Source organism: Anopheles merus, chromosome 2R, assembly GCF_017562075.2.
Source record: "Anopheles merus strain MAF chromosome 2R, AmerM5.1, whole genome shotgun sequence".
Taxonomy (NCBI): domain Eukaryota; kingdom Metazoa; phylum Arthropoda; class Insecta; order Diptera; family Culicidae; genus Anopheles; species Anopheles merus.
The window spans coordinates 47,888,861-47,907,164 of record NC_054082.1 but is presented as its reverse complement, the minus strand read 5'-3'; the positions used below and the strand labels follow the sequence as shown (position 1 = coordinate 47,907,164).

Genomic DNA, 18,304 nt, shown 5'->3' with positions numbered 1-18,304 from the left:
AAATAAAATTCCAAAAAAATTATAAACAGGTCCAAATTTATCGTCCTCTCGACCACACACTGATGTGTACACACCGGGCGTGTCAGTTTTTGGGACCGTGGGAAAGATTCGTCGATAGCGGAGCGGATGAAGCGGTAGAGATAGCACACTTTTAATCGGCCTTACATAATTGCTGATTTTAAAATTGCAATCAATAATCATTACTGGTGCCCAGCGTGACTGTTAAAGTTACTCATCGATTATTTCCGTTTCACTATTATTTACTTTGCTGTTTTAATGATATAGTCGTTTTGTGATATTTTTTTCGGTATCAGATTCTTCCGCTGGTCTTGTATTATTCTGATTGACCTAGAAATGGGAGAGTAATGTACATGTAGCGGTGATGTAGCTTTCCTGTTGAAAGTAAAATTATTGTTATTTTTTACTTTTGTCTGCTACATTTGGCCTGAATAATTGGAAAAATACGCTGAGTATGTTAATTTCTACATAATTAGCTTACTTAACTTTATGTTATGGAAGGTAACGAATGTATCATTCGATTTTTTATGACTAGCCTAATTTATGACTAGACAAACTACTATTATGTTGCTTTTTCTCTGTTGTTTGTCTCTGATCATTGTTTAAAAGAAGCGATTGACGCTTCCAACCGACACAAAGTGTCTATACCAAGATGAATATTATTTGTAGTAAAGCGTTTTTTTTTTTGTTGGATTATCTGGATGAACTTTTACATATAAACATAGACTTAATCAAGACATTTACCAAGGTTCATTTCAGACATTTACCGTTAGCGAGTATAACGATATAGTATAACGGCGAGTTAAATCTGTCGATGTGTAATTCGCTTTGATCGGTGTAAGGAGTATTGCGTTTAATAAGCTTTTCATAAAATAAATCAATACATTTGCGGACCAATTCCTCTAACACCACGGACCACAGGTTGGATACCACTCCATTTGACCATGTGATTGTTAACATTTTGGTCTATGTTTCTATGTGGTCTTAGTGTGTTAGCACTAAGACACCATAGAACCATAGACCAAAATGTTACCAATATTTGGACTGGTCTTTATTGTCGTTCAATGTGGGTAGTGTACACTCTTAGTAAGGTCTTAAAAAGTAAGTTGCTCGTTGATCTGTAAATAAATAGATTGTCTCTCTCTCGCAAATAGATTGATTGTAATTAAATAGAAGTGATAGGGAATATTTGTCCAACACACGTGAAATAAAATTGATAAACCCAGACAACTTCTATTAGTCTCACATATGTCATACTTGATCAGTACGTTTCGTTGCTTTGGTTGTCAGCCCATTAAAAGCATCTCTTATGTGTAGGAGTTGATCACTTTATACAATGATACTAAATTTACCTATGTATGCGCATGAATACATTATATGTTTGTTGCAACTGATACAGGGTTTCCCACGATTTGTTGGTCAGTTCCCATGATTTTTTGGTGCGTTGCTGCGATTTTTTGATCGTATCCCATATATTTTTGGTGGTATTTTGCGTTTGGATATCAATACAATTGGACCAAACAATTCGGGAAAACGGCCAAAAAATCGTGGGAACACACCAAAAAATATGGGAACCCACCAAAAATTGATGGGAACCAACCAATAAATCGTGGGAAACCCTGTAATAACAAGTAACGAGAATCATTCTACAAATCTCTTAGTTATCACAAACACGCGTATTCGATAGACAAAACTCAGTTAGTCAAGGAACAGAGCTCCACATCGACACAATCGAATTTATTTGCCTGTGTAAAATGGACCCATAATCTTTGCTCTGACGGTCCAGGCACTTGCACTACAACCCCTACTCCAAAATCTTAACACTGCAATGACCGGTGAAGTCATCATCCGCTCTTCCGTGTGCTTTATCCCATCGTTATATTGCCAGCAGTGTGATGGCACTATCCATTAGCATCCATTAATCAGTTTTTATTTTTTATTTTCAAAGAGTTTCTTTCACACGGTGATGGGCATAGCATTCGATTCTGAGCCCATTCAGCTCTATAATGCAATTGAATGCAAACGACTCTGACGAGAAGCGGCAAATAAAAAAAGGAAACTCACTCTGTCTTAGGTGCCTCGTCTCCCTTTCCAGCGGGCATTCTATTAAGCCAATTTGCACGCTGGTGGAAGTTTTATTCATTAAAGTTATTGAAGGATCGGTTTTTAATAATTCATGTAAGATAATTTGGTGGCCGACTGGTGGTAAGTGATGGGGGCAAGCCTCTTCGGCCCTATGTCTCGGAGAAAAAAGACTTGGCCAGTCCTTTGTGAACTCGCCCCTTTAATTGATCCTTTTCGTCAGCAGTGGGCGCCGGGGGGGCTTGCTCCTTACGTTTTCTCTCGCTGGAAGTTGCATCGTTCGGTGCATATTCCTTTTCGACCCACCGCACCAGCGCGCTCGTCGGCATAATCCTTCATTATCTCTGCTTCCTAGAAGTGTGCACTTCAATGAAAAGCAACCTTTACGGAGGCCGGTGTGCGGGTGGGGCGCAGGGGGGTGGTTAAAAATCGCCCACATTTTTGCAGCAGGATATGAAACGTGTATTTATGTTTTTCCCCGTTCTGAATTTCATTGCAAACTCATTGAGCTTCGCTCGGTCCGAAGCACTTCGTTACATTACGCCACTGCAGCTCGTGCGGAGTTTTGTGCAATGTATTTGTGTGTGTGGGTGGGTGTGTGTAAAGGCTGTGCATTTTTTTCCTCCCGCTCTGTTTCGCGCATTCGTTTCTTTTTTGTGCTGCTGCACCATGGATTTTCCTCGGATCTGCACCGATCTGAAAATCATCTTGTTGTGCGCGACCAACCCCTTCCCCACGTACCACGCGTGTCGTTGCCCATACCCGGAGGAAGTGAAGGTGAACCCCAGCTCCATCCCCCTCTGCGCAAGGATGGTTGGTTGTTGTGGACCGGTGAGGTAAAAAGGAGAGTATTAATACAAAAAAAAAATCAAGCGAATCGCTTGAAGCGCAGTGCAAAATTCAAACTACGCCAACAACAAAGTCCTGCGCGATCCTGCTGCCGCGAGGCTTTTTTTTTGTGTGCAGACCCGTGCCCACTCGAAGCTGCACTCTGGTCGTGGGCGAGCGACGGCAGGGAAAGTGGTGGGATGCGGGCGCAGGAGCTACCAGCGAAACGCAGACATTGATGCGAGCGATGCACATCATCCAATCCGCCCGGCGCTATCGGTTGAGGAAGGGGTTTTTTTTCGTTGCTTGTTTGCACTGCGACTGCAATAGAAGAAGTTTTCCCGCTTATACATTTGCGGCCTACAACACACTGTCTGTCCCCCAATTTCCGCGTCCCATCGGGCCCTGGTCCCAGGTCTGGCCATGGTGGGCCGCGAGCTGCTAGTGTTGTACATGCTTTCCTTGTGCACAGTAGCGCGGAAGGTTTTGCCGAAATGCTCAGCCGCCGCCCCACAAGTACACCGCACCGATTGATAGATATCGCTGGTAATGATGACGCGCGCGGGGCCCGTTGGATGTTCAAAGACACACTCAGGGCCCGGACCGACCAGGTGGAGGTTCTGCGGGTTTACGTTGGACAGAACGGGCAAAGTAAACAGAAAAATGCAATTTTTCCCATTTTTCTTGTGCACTATGCATGTCTCTCTTTCTCTCTCTTTTTCTTTCTCTTACTCTCTCTTACTATACCCTACCAAACTCGATGGCCAGTCGGGCATAGGCAGCAACAGCAGCAGTGGCAGTGAAGCGGATGGAAAGTTTGGTCGACTAAGAGGAAAAACTGCATTCGCATAAACCCTTCGTGCGCCTCCGCCGCCGCCGCCGTACCTTCTATATTGCATTTGTTTTTTTTGTCCATCTCCCCCCCCCCCCCCCTCCATCCCACCCAAGAGTCTTTACAGCAGTGAGTTGGTTGTTGTTTTTTTTCGTTCAGTGCTTCCCTCTATCCTTCTTTCTCCCATCTCGACACACAATCTCTTCACCGTATGCTTCTTGCTCCTTCGGGTTTGTGGCTATGGTCGCTGCACTACTGCTCCTCGCATTCCCGAATTGCATAGAACTGGTGCGAAGGTGCAGTGGTGGAGTGGTTTACTTTTTTTCGGGTAGTGCGTAGGGAAATAGGTACATAGCGCAGCAAAACTAACTGGTGCAACGATCTGATCCGTGTGTAGGCACGGGAGAGAGAGTGCACATTTGTGTGCATCCGGTGCATGCGTACGGCCGAGCGTGCTTTAATGCATTTCATTTTCTCCGGGCTGCAGGGGAATTGCAACGCGGGCGACAATTAATAGGGCAATTAAATCAATTTTAAATGGTTAAACTCTAACCAAAGACCTTCAAACCCTTTTGTACGATGTAAACATTCAACCTGGACGGCTTTAATCTTTGAAGCGTAGCTGCGTGTAAGGAAAACTGTACCTGGTATGCATCCGTTGCACTTTCGGGTGCATGTGCTGTGTGCATTAAGGGGAGGCAGCTGCACTGTGACGATCGTGACAGCCTAATATAAGCTTTTCCTCCCCTTCATGCTCTCCGCCTTCACCCGCTCCCCGTTGTCGATCGTTTGGAAATATTGGAAATATCGGGAAAATCGGGAAATGTGTATGTATGCGCCAGCACCCACACAGTGGCTAGAGACCATACACACAAACACTCACACACACACATTGACGGATACATACGCCACTAGCCGAAGCTGCCACTGTTGCTGTGGGACCCTTAGTGTCGGTATGTGGTTCGGTGGTGGTGGTGATGGTGGGACAAAAAATAAAAGGTGGAAAACAGAATTACGGCCTCAATTCAAACACAGTTCCTGGTACCTCTCTCTCCAACAAATAACAAATCGGGTGGGAAATAGACGCTGATGGAAGAAAAAAGCGCCTAACAAAAGCCACGTCACAAAAATGTAGGAGAAAGCTTCCTCTCTCACTCACTCGCGCTTTTCGCTTACTCCTCGGCCCATTTCGCAATGTTGATTTGTGTGTGTGGGAGTACAGGTGTATAGGTAAATCGGGAGATATTCGCGCGCGCTTTTTCCGATTTTCCACCGGCCATACGCAATCAGTTATACCTCCGACCTCCTCCCTCCACACAGAATCGTTTCGTGAATGTTCGAACTTTTCGGCTTGCAACACCTCCCGCGCGCCCCACCTGTCCAACACTGCTCTCGCCGATGGATGTTGCCAGCGCGGAATGCACCGAGTGCCTGCTACAGCAGGACAACAAGGTTGTTTTTTTTCGCTAGCCCTCCTCCTCCTCCTCCTCCTCCTCTCGGCTCAATACAGAGCGATTCGCACGCGCGGCTATGTGTGTGTGTGTGTGTGGAGTGGTGTTTTTTTTCCTGGTGAGTTTGATTATTTGCATTCGACAGCAGCGCGCCGGAATAGATGGCCAGCTGGGCGAATATACCGCGTGCATACATATGCCCGCACCAAGGAGAGGGGAGGAAGAGCAGCATCAACAATAAGAGCACACACACATAGCACACACACACACAAACGCAACCAAAGGCTGGACTGTCCTCCAACCCACAGAGAGAGGGGGTGGCAAACAAAAAATATGAAAAGCCGCTCAAAAACCCATCCTACCACCCACCCGACCACCCACCACCCACATACATACAAAACACAACGGGCGATGCGGGAATTCGGATCCTTTTTGGATTCACGCGACCGTATGCGTTAGAAGGGGGTTGAGATGGGGGTTCGGGAGGGGCGATGTCGCGGACGAGTTGTGTATGTGTGTGTGTATACATGCGTCAGCGAATATGTGTCCGGTGTGTATGGGTGTATGGGTCCACCGGTTCGGTTTATTTCCAGTTCGATACTAACCCGGTTGCTTGGTGGCCGTGTGTGTGTATGTGCGTGTGTGTCCTGTATGCCCAATATGTGTGTCCTCGCGGATGCAACATTTTTCACTTACCTTCTGTCGTGGCCACGTTTTTTCCCGTTTCTTTTTTCTCCAGCTCAGCTTTTTTGTTTCTTGTGTGTGTGTGTGTGTGTGTGTGTGTGTGTGTGTGTGTGTGTGTGTGTGTGTGTGTGTGTGTGTGTGTGTGTGTGTGTGTGTGTGTGTGTGTGTGTGTGGTGTGTGTGTGTGTGTGTGTGTGTGTGTGGTGTGTGTGTTGTGTGTGTGTGTGTGTGTGTGTGTGTGTGTGTGTGTGTGTGTGTGTGTGTGTGTGTTGTGTGTGTGTGTGGTGTGTGTGTGTGTGGTGTGTGTGTGTGTGTGTGGTGTGTGTGGTGTGTGTGTGTGTGTGTGTGGTGTGTGTGTGTGTGTGTGTGTGTGTGTGGTGTGTGTGTGTGTGTGTGTGGTGTGTGTGTGTGTGTGTGTGTGTGTGGTGTGTGTGTGTGTGTGTGTGTGGTGTGTGTGTGTGTGTGTGGTGTGTGTGTGTGGTGTGTGTGTGTGTGTGTGTGTGTGTGTGTGTGTGTGTGTGTGTGTGTGTGTTGGTCCAGTACCCGTTCACTTTCGCATCGGGTGAAAAAAAGGCGATTGCGATCGGCTGGCGAGAGCGGGCGAGCGAGCGAAAAGGAGAGAACGTGATAAATGGGCCCAGGGTCCAGTTTTTCCGCTTTTTTCCGATGGATTTTCTTTTCGATTTTTTGTTTGTCCTCTTTTTCGGTTGGTTTTGTTTCGCGGATCACCCTCTTGCCGCGGCTTCCCCTCGCCCTCTCCCCAGAGGCCCGGGCAAGGGCGCGTGGACGTGTGTGTGTGTGTGTCTGTGTATGAGTGGCGCACGTTTTTTTGTTTGTTGCGCTGTTTTCCCATATTGCTCTCACTATTGCTTTTTCCTATACACAGACACACACACACACATACACACACACGCACGCCTACTCGTGCCATCTCGCGCCATCCGGTAGGGCGCGACGAGGTTCGGTTCTATATCATATCGCCCCGCTTTGGCATTTTTGTTTTTTTTTTTTTTGTTGTTGCTGTCAGCGTTTATTTTTTTCTCTCTCGCACTTGGCCATTTTGGACCGGTTTTTCGATTCGATCGCTGTCCCCGGGTGTGCTGCTGATGCTGTTGCCATGTATGCGCGCGTGTGTGTGTGTATGTGGTCGGGTGCCGTACGTTGGGCCATGTACGCGTGTGTGTATGTAATTACCCCAGCGGTCAGTGTTTCTTTTTCCAGCGCATAATGACGCCTCAGTCACGCTGTTCTAGCGTCGTTGTTAATACGCGTGTTATCGCCGTTCGTCGCGCGATGCCAAAATACCGGCGTCAAATTTCTTATTTTTTCCATTATAAGTAAAAACTCAATCAAGACTCAACCGTTTTCTCACCTTTTCGAACGCAAAACTACTGCTGTTGGGAAAATCCTGTCTGGCGTTGAAAGCAAAAATCCCCGAAAAAAAAACAGCAAAGGCTCTAATATTTGGAGAAAAAGCCGTTGGAAAATTAGTGAAAGTTGCTCGTGAAACACATCGCACCACCCACCCAAACCCCCTCCTCCGTGCTTTGGATTAAAATAGTTCGGAAAATGAAGGAGCCAAATTGTTCCTGGTGCAAATTGCAATCGTTGTTTTGGCCGTTTTTGAAAGCAGTGCTGATGCCACAACCATCTTTGGTTGGTTGATGAGACCATGCCATCCGGTGGATGCAAGTGTCTGCCCAAAAAATAAATTGTGCGTGCGAGTGTGTGTGACGATCTGTGTTACGGAAGCTGCAAAATTGTCGAAAATTACAAGTGTGTGTCGTTGATTCGGAAAAGAAAAACATCATCTTACCGTCATCGTGTTTTCCTTACCCGATCCCGGAGTGCAAAAGTCGTGGCCACAAGGCGTACGCGCGCGTGTGTGTATCTTGCGTGTGTGCATACTAGTAGCAGTTGGCCCATTTGCCCCGAAACATTAGAGCGCGTCCTCCTGGTTTGGGATGGCACCGCAGTCGCTCTAGCTCTTCGCCTTAGTTTGCTTAGCGCCTTGGTTGAATGTGTGTTTGTGTGTGTTGTACTGTGTGCTTGAATGCAGTGGAGATGAATGCACCGCGTCTTGGCAGAGCGCTCAAGAAGGAAGGTGTATGCGCACCACCACCACCGGTGATCCTCCTCGATCGTGGCCCTTGTGCTTGAGGGGGCAGTGGTCGATTTTCGCCGCGAGGTCGTCGTCCTTAGCTTGATACACGCTGGTGTTCAGCGCTGGATGGTTCAGCGCGCTTAGCGAAACTGCAGGCACTGCTCCGGGCGGACACTATGAGCTTGTACGAAGGAAGTCGCCAGCCATTGATGCGATTCGCCGCTTCAAATCCTTCTCCGTGCTCCAAGCCAACGAAGCAACGTGGTGGCTCAGCCAAAGCCAAAGTGTAATAATAGCAATAACAAAACAAAAAAACATGATTCCGTTCAGTGACAAGCAATGCACCGCAAAAGCAAAGCCCGTTCGTTCACGTTGGTGAATAGCTTCAAGATTGACCAAACTTGTTCGCGGTGATGCACTTAGTACAACGAATTTCCAATGCTTTTCCAAGGCAAAAGACTTTGCTGTAAGTGGGCCGTTAAGTAGAAAGTTACTGGCCGAGCACATCAGTCTTTCGCAACAACTAAAATTGAAACTAACGACGTTTTGAGGGTGGTGGCAGATAGAGTTCGAGTGAGCAACGCCAAATCTTCCAAGCTACGCAGGTGTAAACAGGAGTGAAGTTTTGTGAAGAGTGTGAGTTTTGGTTTGGGTTTTAATTTACCTTTCATTTCGTTCCGGTTTTATTTGGTTCAGTTGTGTACCTTTGACTGTACCTTCTCTGGCTGTAACTGCGTGACTCAAATGTTCCAGACCAAGGAGTAAACTGACCGAAACCTTTTGCTTAGGTAAGCATCTTCAAGTCCATTATAAAGATAGTATTGCTCGTAATGCGTTACATGTTCGTTGAAGTAATTTGATATTTTATCACAACTTTCTTGAAGAAAAACTCTGTCAATAATGGTATGGTATGGTAAAAAACGTTCCTTACTTCAAACACATGGAGGCGCATGGTAGTTTATGAAATGTGCTGAGGTCTTTTTAAATTTTAATTAGTTTTAATGGCCAGAAGCAGGAAAGCTCCAGTTTTTTTGTTGAGCTTACTGTAATGTTTTGTTTTTTTTTTTAATGTAATGTAAAAATATAAACAAAACGAAATATTTTAGTTACTTTTCTCAATCGATGTTGTGCTTTTATCAATCGATGTCGACATCAATAGCATTAAAATTATGAAGGCAAACGATCTCTTTGTATGATCTGATTTGCTTTCCAGAGATGTTTTACGATTGTACCTATTTGTTTGAGTTTCGTTTGCTCATATTTGGGATATAATTATTTAGTTAAAAATCCACCCAGTATGTAAGTAATTTTATGATATGAACGAGACAATTGTTTCATGAAATTTGCGTTGGCCTAAACTGTTTTATTTTATTTTATTGGATTTTGAAAAAAAAAATGCTACAATTTAAATCATTAACGGACCGTGCAACGTAAATGATAAGGAATCGTTAATTCATCATTCTATGATTCAGAATCACTTTCTCTATCAATAGTAGCTCTCGGTCTCAATTACTCATAATTCAATTTCAAACAATCACGTTGGTTATTGAATAAAGATTGTAAGACCAATCTCTGTCTCATGAAGCTTTCACACTCATTCTGTCGTCCCTAAGGCTTCAAGACGAACAGAAATGGGACCAAGAATGATTAATTACATTAATTTTTTTACTTCGCATAGAATAAAACGTACCAAAAGGACGAGAGAGCCACTCGTCGTCAAAGCATCGGGTGCCAAAAAGATATCGTGACCAAATCATACTAAATCAAAGGCCATCCGGATCCGGTTCGTTCGTAGGGCGCACTTCGTTCGAAAGCATGAACCTCTCCCCGAGCAACTCCCCTCGCAATCGTCCAATTCGATGTGCCCTTCCACTGACGTAGATCGGGAAACCGTCGAGAAAGAGTGATAATTGCTAATACATATAGAAAGAGAGAGAGAGAGGTGGCTAATGCTAACCATGGAAAGATGCTTTGCGAGTGACAGAGAACTGGTTAGTCACCTCGCACAACCGAACATTCGGGTGTTCTGTGGGCCGGTGGTGCACGCGGGAGACGAGCGGCTGCGCAGAAAATAGAAAGTTTTAGTGATTCTAACTTGTACGCACTACCATCACCCCCCACCAACCAGCGCCGCGCACTATTAAGAAGCTCCGAGCGAAGGAGCGCGGTGAAAGTATGCAAAACCACCACACTTCCGATGGGCATCACGCGTGCAAGGGAAAGAGAAAGTCGACAGCGTTTCAGGTTTGTCGCTATATACACGAACCCGGAGCGGTGTGTTGGTGTGTGTGTGTGTATGTGTGTGGTTTGTCAGTGTGAGTAACGCACACGAAGGGGTACGTGGTCCAGTTTTCTCTCCCTAGTGCAGCACTAAGCCCGTGTTTGCTGGCGGGGGTAGATTAGGGAGGGGGAAAATCCGTCCGCCAACCCTTGCCGAGGTTAGTTTCGCCGATTGGAAGGGATTCGATGGCGGCCGGCGTGTCTGTGTTGGTGTGTACATTAGATGTTGTGAAACTAGCGGCCAACATAGAGCGCGCATGAGCAGCTTAGGTCCCTGCGGCTTTCCCTAGTGTGTGCCGGCTGCTTTGGCTGCACAGGTTGGAGGGGGTGATTCGGAAAATGATGTGTGCGTGTGTGTGTGCGCTCGCTTTTAACCACATATTTGTATCTTCTCGTTCGAACGCACCCCCCTCCACCCCTACGCGGGCGATGTTTGGGTGAAAGCCCGAAGAAGCTGCGCCGTACTCGCGGTGAGTGCTTTTCCGCGTGACGACGACCAACACCGGTGAAGGTTATGTACTCGTCGATTTTCCTCGGAATTTTCGGCGCTCACCTATACTAACGCGGACGTGATACCAACACACTCACCCTGCGGTCTTCCCCGCTTTGGAGAGACGATGACGACGACGGTGAGAAAAACGAGTAAAAAGGACAAGAAGCCACCGCCGCCGCCGCCGTATCTTCCGCACGGATGCGAGTATGATCGGTAGGGCAAATGCCGCACCCGTGGCTCCTATTCGCACGAAAGGGACAACGTAGAAAATCTCGCCTATATAGACGCTGCGCCATCGTAGTCGTCGTCGTTTTTTCCTTCTTCTTCTAATGATGCTGGCGCGCCAAGGCACGATGCTCTTTGCCGGAATAACGCGCTACCCTGTCCTGTGATACATTCTTTCTCTCCCTCTCTCTCTCTTTCTCTTTCTCTTTCTGTCTATCTGTCGCGCACTTACTTTCCCTTCCTCTCTGTTACCGCGGTTGCAAAAAAGGAAGGAACGCTGGCGCTCCCCAGGTTCTCAAGTCGTCGTCGTCAGTCGTGAGCCAAAAGTCGGACGAGATTGCTGCAAAATTAAAAACATCTTCGGTTGCGCGCGGTTAGAACGAAACGAACAAAACAAAATAGTGCAAAAATAGAGTGCCCGACCGAAGCAACAACAAAAAATTCACAACAACAAAAAAACAATAATAATAACAGAGTGTGATCGATTAAAAAAAGGCAGCAGTTCTTCGACAAAAAATGAATACATTTAGAAAATAGACGAATTGTTTGACTGTTCTACAATCGATTATCCCGTTGTGTGCGCTGAGGCTGCTTTTTGCCGGTTCGAGCCGTTAGGAATAACAAAAAAGAAAGAGAGAGCAAACCACGCTGCCAGTGTTATTGTGCCGTTGCAGTGGGGAATCATGAAGTGTTTCTTCACAAAAAATGTGTTTAAATTGTAATAGGACAAAAGAGAAAACAGAATCATTTAAAAAAAACATAAATATTAACAGACAAATTGAAGAAGTAAAAGGGTGATTGGGATGTAGAAACGATTGAAAAAAAAACGCGAAAGAAGACAAAAAAGAAAACATAGAAAAGGGAAGATAGTTAGATGGAAAAATGAGGGAAGTAATGGCGGAAAACTCGGGAGATAAACGTTGCGCGATGGAAAAGACAGTTGCAGAAGAATTCGAACGAGAAAGCTTATCTCACGAGAAGAACTCTTTTTGCTCCTTCCCTTCCCAAATGTCCTTTGCTTTGCCCGGCAACAACCTGTAATGGACGTTTCCTCCCCTTTGCCAAAAACACGCTCGGCGTGTGTGTTATATGTATTATTATATATTTCTTCGGTATTCCCACCCGCAAAGACGCACCACTTACCCTGCACGGGTGGGAGGATATAATAAGGGGTTGAGCGCGTGAGAGAATGAAGAGGGGGTTGGAGGGTCGGTGTATAAAAACCACCCCTTCGAGAAATTTTCTCTATATAAAATTTAGTGTAATTTCCTTCTTCGGCTAAATATTTACCCCGCCGCCGGTCACTCCCTCCCTCCTGCTTCTTAGAGCCGGCATGGAAGTGACGATGCTGCGCACACCGAAGGATACGCGCGTGTGCGAGGGTGTACCTGCTTATCGTCGGTGTGTGTCTGTGTGCGGGCGTGTGTCTGTGTATGTCAACTTGTGGTAGATATACTCCTTCGGAGAAGTTCGGGCAACAAGACGAAGACATCAGGCTCAGTGTGCAAACCCGCGTCCAGACCGACTGAGCATCGGGAGCAGCAGCAGCAGCGTTCTCTGCTCAGAGTTGCCGACCTCTCACCACAAAACGCCGGCCAAGGATACTTCTGGGCAGAATCTTTGACGGCGCGCAGGAAGGCATCCAGCCATCCTGAGGATAGTGGACTAGCAGATAGCAAGTAGTGGTGGGTGATTGGTGGGGTGGAATGGGAGGTTGTGGCTCGCACTCGGGACTGCTCTATCCTTTCTGAAGGTGGCGACGTCCTTCGGTGGGGACGACGGGTTTCGAAGGCGAATGGGAAAGTCTTCGGGTATCATCCTCCGAGCTTTTACTTGCCTTCGGTGAGAAGTCGTCGTCATCGTCGTTGTCGTCGTCGTCCTCGTCGACATCGTTTGCCGTGGTCTTCGTTGTCTTCGAGAAAGGGAAGCTTCGAGCGGTTTAGCCACCGGCTGGAGAAGAAAGGGTGTACAAACACTGGGGTTGTTTTAGTTGTGCGCGAACGAGATGGAGAGTGTGCGGCCTGCTCTCTAAGGAGTTTCAGCCGAGCGCGTGTGTGTGTGTGTGTAGCGTATTAGTTGCGGGGTTGCTGCGTCTCGGGCGGTGTTGGACACTTTTACACCCCATATTATCAGGTCTCAGAAACGCCAGTACCACAACTAACTCGGCTCTCTTACGGTTCGGACCGGTTGCAAGAAGCAGGCACCTCCGGGAAAGATTCCGTGTAGGAAAATTAATCGAAAAAAAACGAAAACGGAATAAGACATCGCAGCCAAATTCAAATTGGATTAAAAAAAAGTCTAAATTAAAAAAAAAACATTTCACAGCACAAACCAAACTTCCAAATAACAACATTTCCTCACCATTCTTTCGAAAAAAAACCAGGCAGAACCAGGATCTCGAGGAGGCAGCAATAGCAAAAAAAAAAAAAAAACAAAAATACAGCAAACAAACCAAACAGTGTGTGTCACAGCCATTGTGAAGAGAAAATCCATAGCCAAAACCAAACCAAGTGTGTTTATACAGTGCAAAAGCGAAAAGAGGAAGAAGCAAAAGAAGAAACCAGTAAAAAAGCGCGCGCAAAATACAGCATAAAAGTAGTAGCACCCATAACAGCGCAGCAGAAATCGAAACTCAACTCAATCTACACTCTCTCAGTACGCGCGGGAGAAGAAGAAGAAAAAACAAAAGTGAAGCTTGCAAATAGCAAACGAAAATCGCACACAACATCAACAACTCTTTACATCACAAAAAACACCGGAGCGCGCACAAGGACGAATTAAGACACGATCCTTGAAACTGACAACCGAGCGTGCAAATCAGCAATAGTTGAATTGGATTTTTCCACTCGAAACCAGTGAATGTGTGTGTGTGTGTGTGTGTGTGTGTGTAGATATGTGCTTGTGTGTGAATAGTGAGTGAAATCATCATCAGCATCACCACCATCACCACCAGCCGCGTGTTGTATCAGTGAACGAAGAAATTGAAGAAGAAAATAAAACGAAGCCGTCTGTGTTGCAAAAAAAGAAAGAAGAAGAAACAACGTGTGTGTGTGTGTGTAGACATCATCCTTAACACTCGCACACACTGTTGGAAGAAATGTTCCGCAACAACAACATCAACAACATCATCATCAGCGGAACGAAAGCGGCGCTGATCGTCCCACCGCAGCCCAGCAACAGCAACATCAGCATCGGTGGCGGTTCGGGCGGTCGCGCACACGTCGAGTCAGTGTTGCGACGTTGAAGAAAAAACAAGTTGTTCTTGGTTTTAACAACCTCATAATAATCTCATTCGTACGATTGTCATACGATGCATTTCTGTTCGAACTCTTTCGTTTGTCCGGTGCGCGTTATTAAACGCACCGAACACTAACTCTCAATACTATAAAACGACTATATAAACCGTGTGTGTCCAGTGTTCTCGAAAAAAAAAAGAAGATCAAGCCAGCCAGAAAGCGTAAGGTCTGGCAGGACTCTTGTAATAAGAATATTGTATAAAAGCTATAATATAAATATAAAACTCCATATACCAATAAACTACTACTAGCACGTAGTGTGTAACGAATGAGGAGGGAAGTGCGTTTTCAAAGTTGGTTAAACTCTCGATCGAACGCATTTAGAAAGTCAACGCATCCTCCTGGGGTTTCTGCGGTTTTCCCCCATGGTCAGGATTAACCCTGTAGTGAGTGGTGGAGCATGACGGGACACTGATCATCCGTGCTGGCTAGCAGCTTTGTCTGCCGCTACGTACGTCCAAGCCTACTATGTTCAGTGGAAACCGCCAGGGCGCTGCGCTTCATCTTGCCTTGCATCGACAGCATCATGCCGGCGTACCCCACGGTGTGCAGCGATTGGAAGAGGCAGTGCAAGCGTTCATGTTGCGTTCAAAGGTTGCGTATCAACGTGCCCGTGAGTGAAAAATTATGTGAAATTAACTTTACCGCTACGACGAGCGTCAATAACAAACGTCGCCGCAAGAAGCAGCTGCAGCGTGCGGCATGTGATAATGACGATTGATTAGGTTACGCGCGTCCCGATAACAGTAGTGTCCGCGGGTCCTCCAACGCAACATCCTGTATGCCCTTTTGTGCACGAATGTGTGTATGTGTGTGCTCGAACACAAAACGGAGAAGAACTCTGGTGGCAGGAGCGCACAGTAGTGAACGCAGCAGAAGTGGGGCATGATCGATCGACACTACGCTGTCCCGGACGATTTGAGTGTGACCAAGCAGACAGGTGGACGACCGGTCGTCGTAGTTGCTGTTGTCCTTACGGATGTGATCTACACAGTAAAGCAAACCGAATCATGTTATTTCCCCACACGTCACGGCACCACCGACTGCTGCACCAGGGGCAGTGCCCGTCGTCGTAGCCGGTGTGCGGGCCCGTTCTCGGGGCCTCCAGTGAGTGGCGTGTGCACTTTTCGTTGTTTGGTGTCTCCCCCCAAATACACGAGCCTCTTTGATTTAACGACGAGCGCGGGTAGTAGAGGCGTCAGTGTGTGTTGTTGTACGCCGCACTACTCGTGGAATTTTTTTACTACTGCAAAAAGGCCATAATAAGGTGTCCGTCAGCGGGTGCGAAACGACGCGTCCTGGCAAACCTCCGCAACCACCACCAGCCACCAGCGTGATGCAAGTATTTGCAATCAATTATGGTACGGAAGTGAAAAGCAAACCCTCTCGAACATCACTGGGAATTTTCCGAAACTGTGAATTGCTTATTGTGGGATAAGCTCAATATTAATAGTAACGCATCAAAGCGAGAAATCAACAAAACAGTCTGAGTGTTGAAAAATAAGGCCGGCTTCGAAAACATAGAAACGAAAAACGAAACCAAAACACACAACCCCCACACAAGGGTGCTGATGTAAAGTGTGAATCTCCAACTTCGAGTTTTTGACAAACACACACAAAACAAAAACAGTTGCTCGAGCTTCTTCGAGACACAAGTGTGATAAGTTCTAATTGTGCGTGATCGCGCGGGTGTGCGTGCGAGCGAGCGTAGAGCATTAGTAGTAATCGATGAGTGTGGGTCGCGAATTGTGCGGAGCTGTTAGAGTGGCAGGAAGCATGGCAGAAAAAGACGGAGAAAAAAAATGCGCCAATTGAAGCAAACAATCACTAGTGTGTGAGTTATGAAGCTTTTTACACGCTGCGTTTGACGTGCTGAGAACGAGAGATGAGAACTTATTTGGAAGCGAGCAACTAGGCTCCGTGTTGGATGTAGAGGATGAGCAAACCATTCCAATACATCTTATATAAGTGCGTGAACGTTTAGTGAAAGTGCAGTGAAACCACAAAACACTCTATTGTGTGGCCACAGTGCAACCATCCCGGTGCGTTACAACAGTGCACGCGAGAAAAGTTTGCCCAAAGAACGAAATTTGTGCAGTGTGTGTGTTTGTGCGTGTGTAAATGGTCAGAACGTGTGTGTGGTGTAGGTGTGCTTAAGTGAAGAGTGCACAGTGCAAAGTGTTTTACGAGTGAATCCATGCCGGTTCCAAGCGAAACCAGAACAGCTAGTGACTGTGCAGTGCAAGTGAGCGTGATAAAGTCCTTTTACCACCGGTACGTGTGCAAGTCGCAAAGTTTACACAGGTGATCATTCCACACTCCTCCCAGCAGCTATCTATCTAGAGAGGGATCAACAGAGGGATCCGTTTTTTTGTGTTTTTTCTCGGCCTCTTATGCGTTTATGCTGCTGGTTGTTGGGGCAGGAAGCGCAGCTAGGCGGTAGGCGCCGTTCTGCTGGATCTTCTTGGCCCGCGGTAGTTATCTTGCTCGGTGTGGTGATGTTACAGGCCCTTCTGGCCGACCTGCTCCCAGTCTCTCCCAGTCGCTAAGCTTTCCCAAATGCAACTTCCTTTGGCTGTGAAGATAACCTTCCTCGATCCTTGTGGCCGGGGAAGGTTTCGAATTGAGGTTGTTGTACTGCACCAGAGAAGGAACCTTTATCCATCTCGAGTTCTGTAGCTTTCCGCATATCGACGTTTGACCACCACATACCTTTTAATCCCATCGAGAGCTGCCAGCGGGCCAGATATGTAAAATACACCTGTTTGTACAGCACGGATTAACCGCATCTACTCGTCGTCGTCGATGTCGGTCGTCATCCTTGTTCTTTATCGTCGTCGGAAGCGAAATATAAACCGCTGTTCGTTTGGCGCATCACATCCTTCAAAGAAGGGTTGGTGAAATGTGCCTTAAATGCAGCGCTTGTCAATGCGCGTTACTCATCAAAAATCAAGAAGAAAAAGAAGAAAAAAGAAGAAAATGTTGTTTTATAAAAAGTACAAAAAAGCAATCAATCAAAAAAAGAAGAAGAAAAACCGTTAAACAAGAAGAAAAAAGAAGAAAAACACACAAGAAGAAACCAAACTGTGATAAAAAATGATGCATACCGGCAGCTACGAAAGCGATGATATGCAAACAGAAGAGAAGAAACTGTATTTAGTTAGTGTTGAACGGTTCCCATATGGTGATGTATCATTCAAGAAAAACAAAAAAAAAACAAAACAAAACATTACTAAACGCAATTTTTATTACAAAAAACCACTACACATACTGTTTAGTTTGTTCTTCTCTCTCTCTCTCTCTCTCTTTCGTCTTTGAGACTGATTGGCCCGTTGCAGATTATTAGTTCGGTGTTATTTTGTTTCGTGCGGAAATTGAAATGCTATCCCAAACGTCACTATAATTGGTTACATATTGAAAAAAAAAACACTTTCTGGCGGAATAGTAGGAGTTTTCTATTGCAATTGGAAGATAAATGGAATGAAGAGAAGCAAATTAATGTTCAACAAGAAAGCCAACGCTGCACGCAGGCAACGTCCAACAGATGGCGCCTGGTGTGGTGCTGGTGTTGTCCTACTCGCCGCTAGAGAGCGCTACAATCGGATGGATGATTTGTGATCGAACAAGATCGCACTCGTAATTCGGATTTGCGTTTTGGTTTTGTTTGTCGTGCTACTAAATCTCAAGCTAAATGGCGTTTGTTTTATGCTCCTACTCGAGCGTGCACTGTTTTTTATTATCTTCTTTTTTCCATTTTTCCTAATTATGTTAATTTCCAATTCTTTTTTAGTCTCCATTCTGAATTTGCAAAACCATGTCATCGCAACATATCAACTAATGTGTTCTATGATTGTTACAGATACTTCCACAAAATATTACCGATATTCGACACCACACCGAGAACTACCACTGATGTCAGGTGAGTACTCTATCACAATGGCATCTGCCATTTTGTTAGTTCGTTTCGTACCACTCCGGCGAACCACGAATGCTGCTACCCCTGTATGTTAGC

The 18,304-nt window shown here is 46.0% G+C and overlaps 1 protein-coding gene across 11 annotated transcripts in view; it reads left to right on the top strand.

The window, feature by feature from the left end:
• The window catches only part of LOC121603537 (homeobox protein prospero), a 132,371-nt gene that overhangs the window by 53,533 nt on the left and 60,534 nt on the right, over positions 1-18,304 (top strand). For 8 of the 11 annotated variants that reach the window (XM_041932394.1, XM_041932402.1, XM_041932399.1 and 5 more), the window contains exon 3: positions 18,152-18,211. The gene's annotated coding sequence lies outside the window, so the exon portion shown is untranslated. Of the gene's footprint in view, positions 1-7,149; positions 8,787-14,055; positions 16,597-18,151; positions 18,212-18,304 lie in introns of those variants that run through there. The other 3 variants (XM_041932393.1, XM_041932392.1, XM_041932396.1) reach the window with 3 other exon arrangements.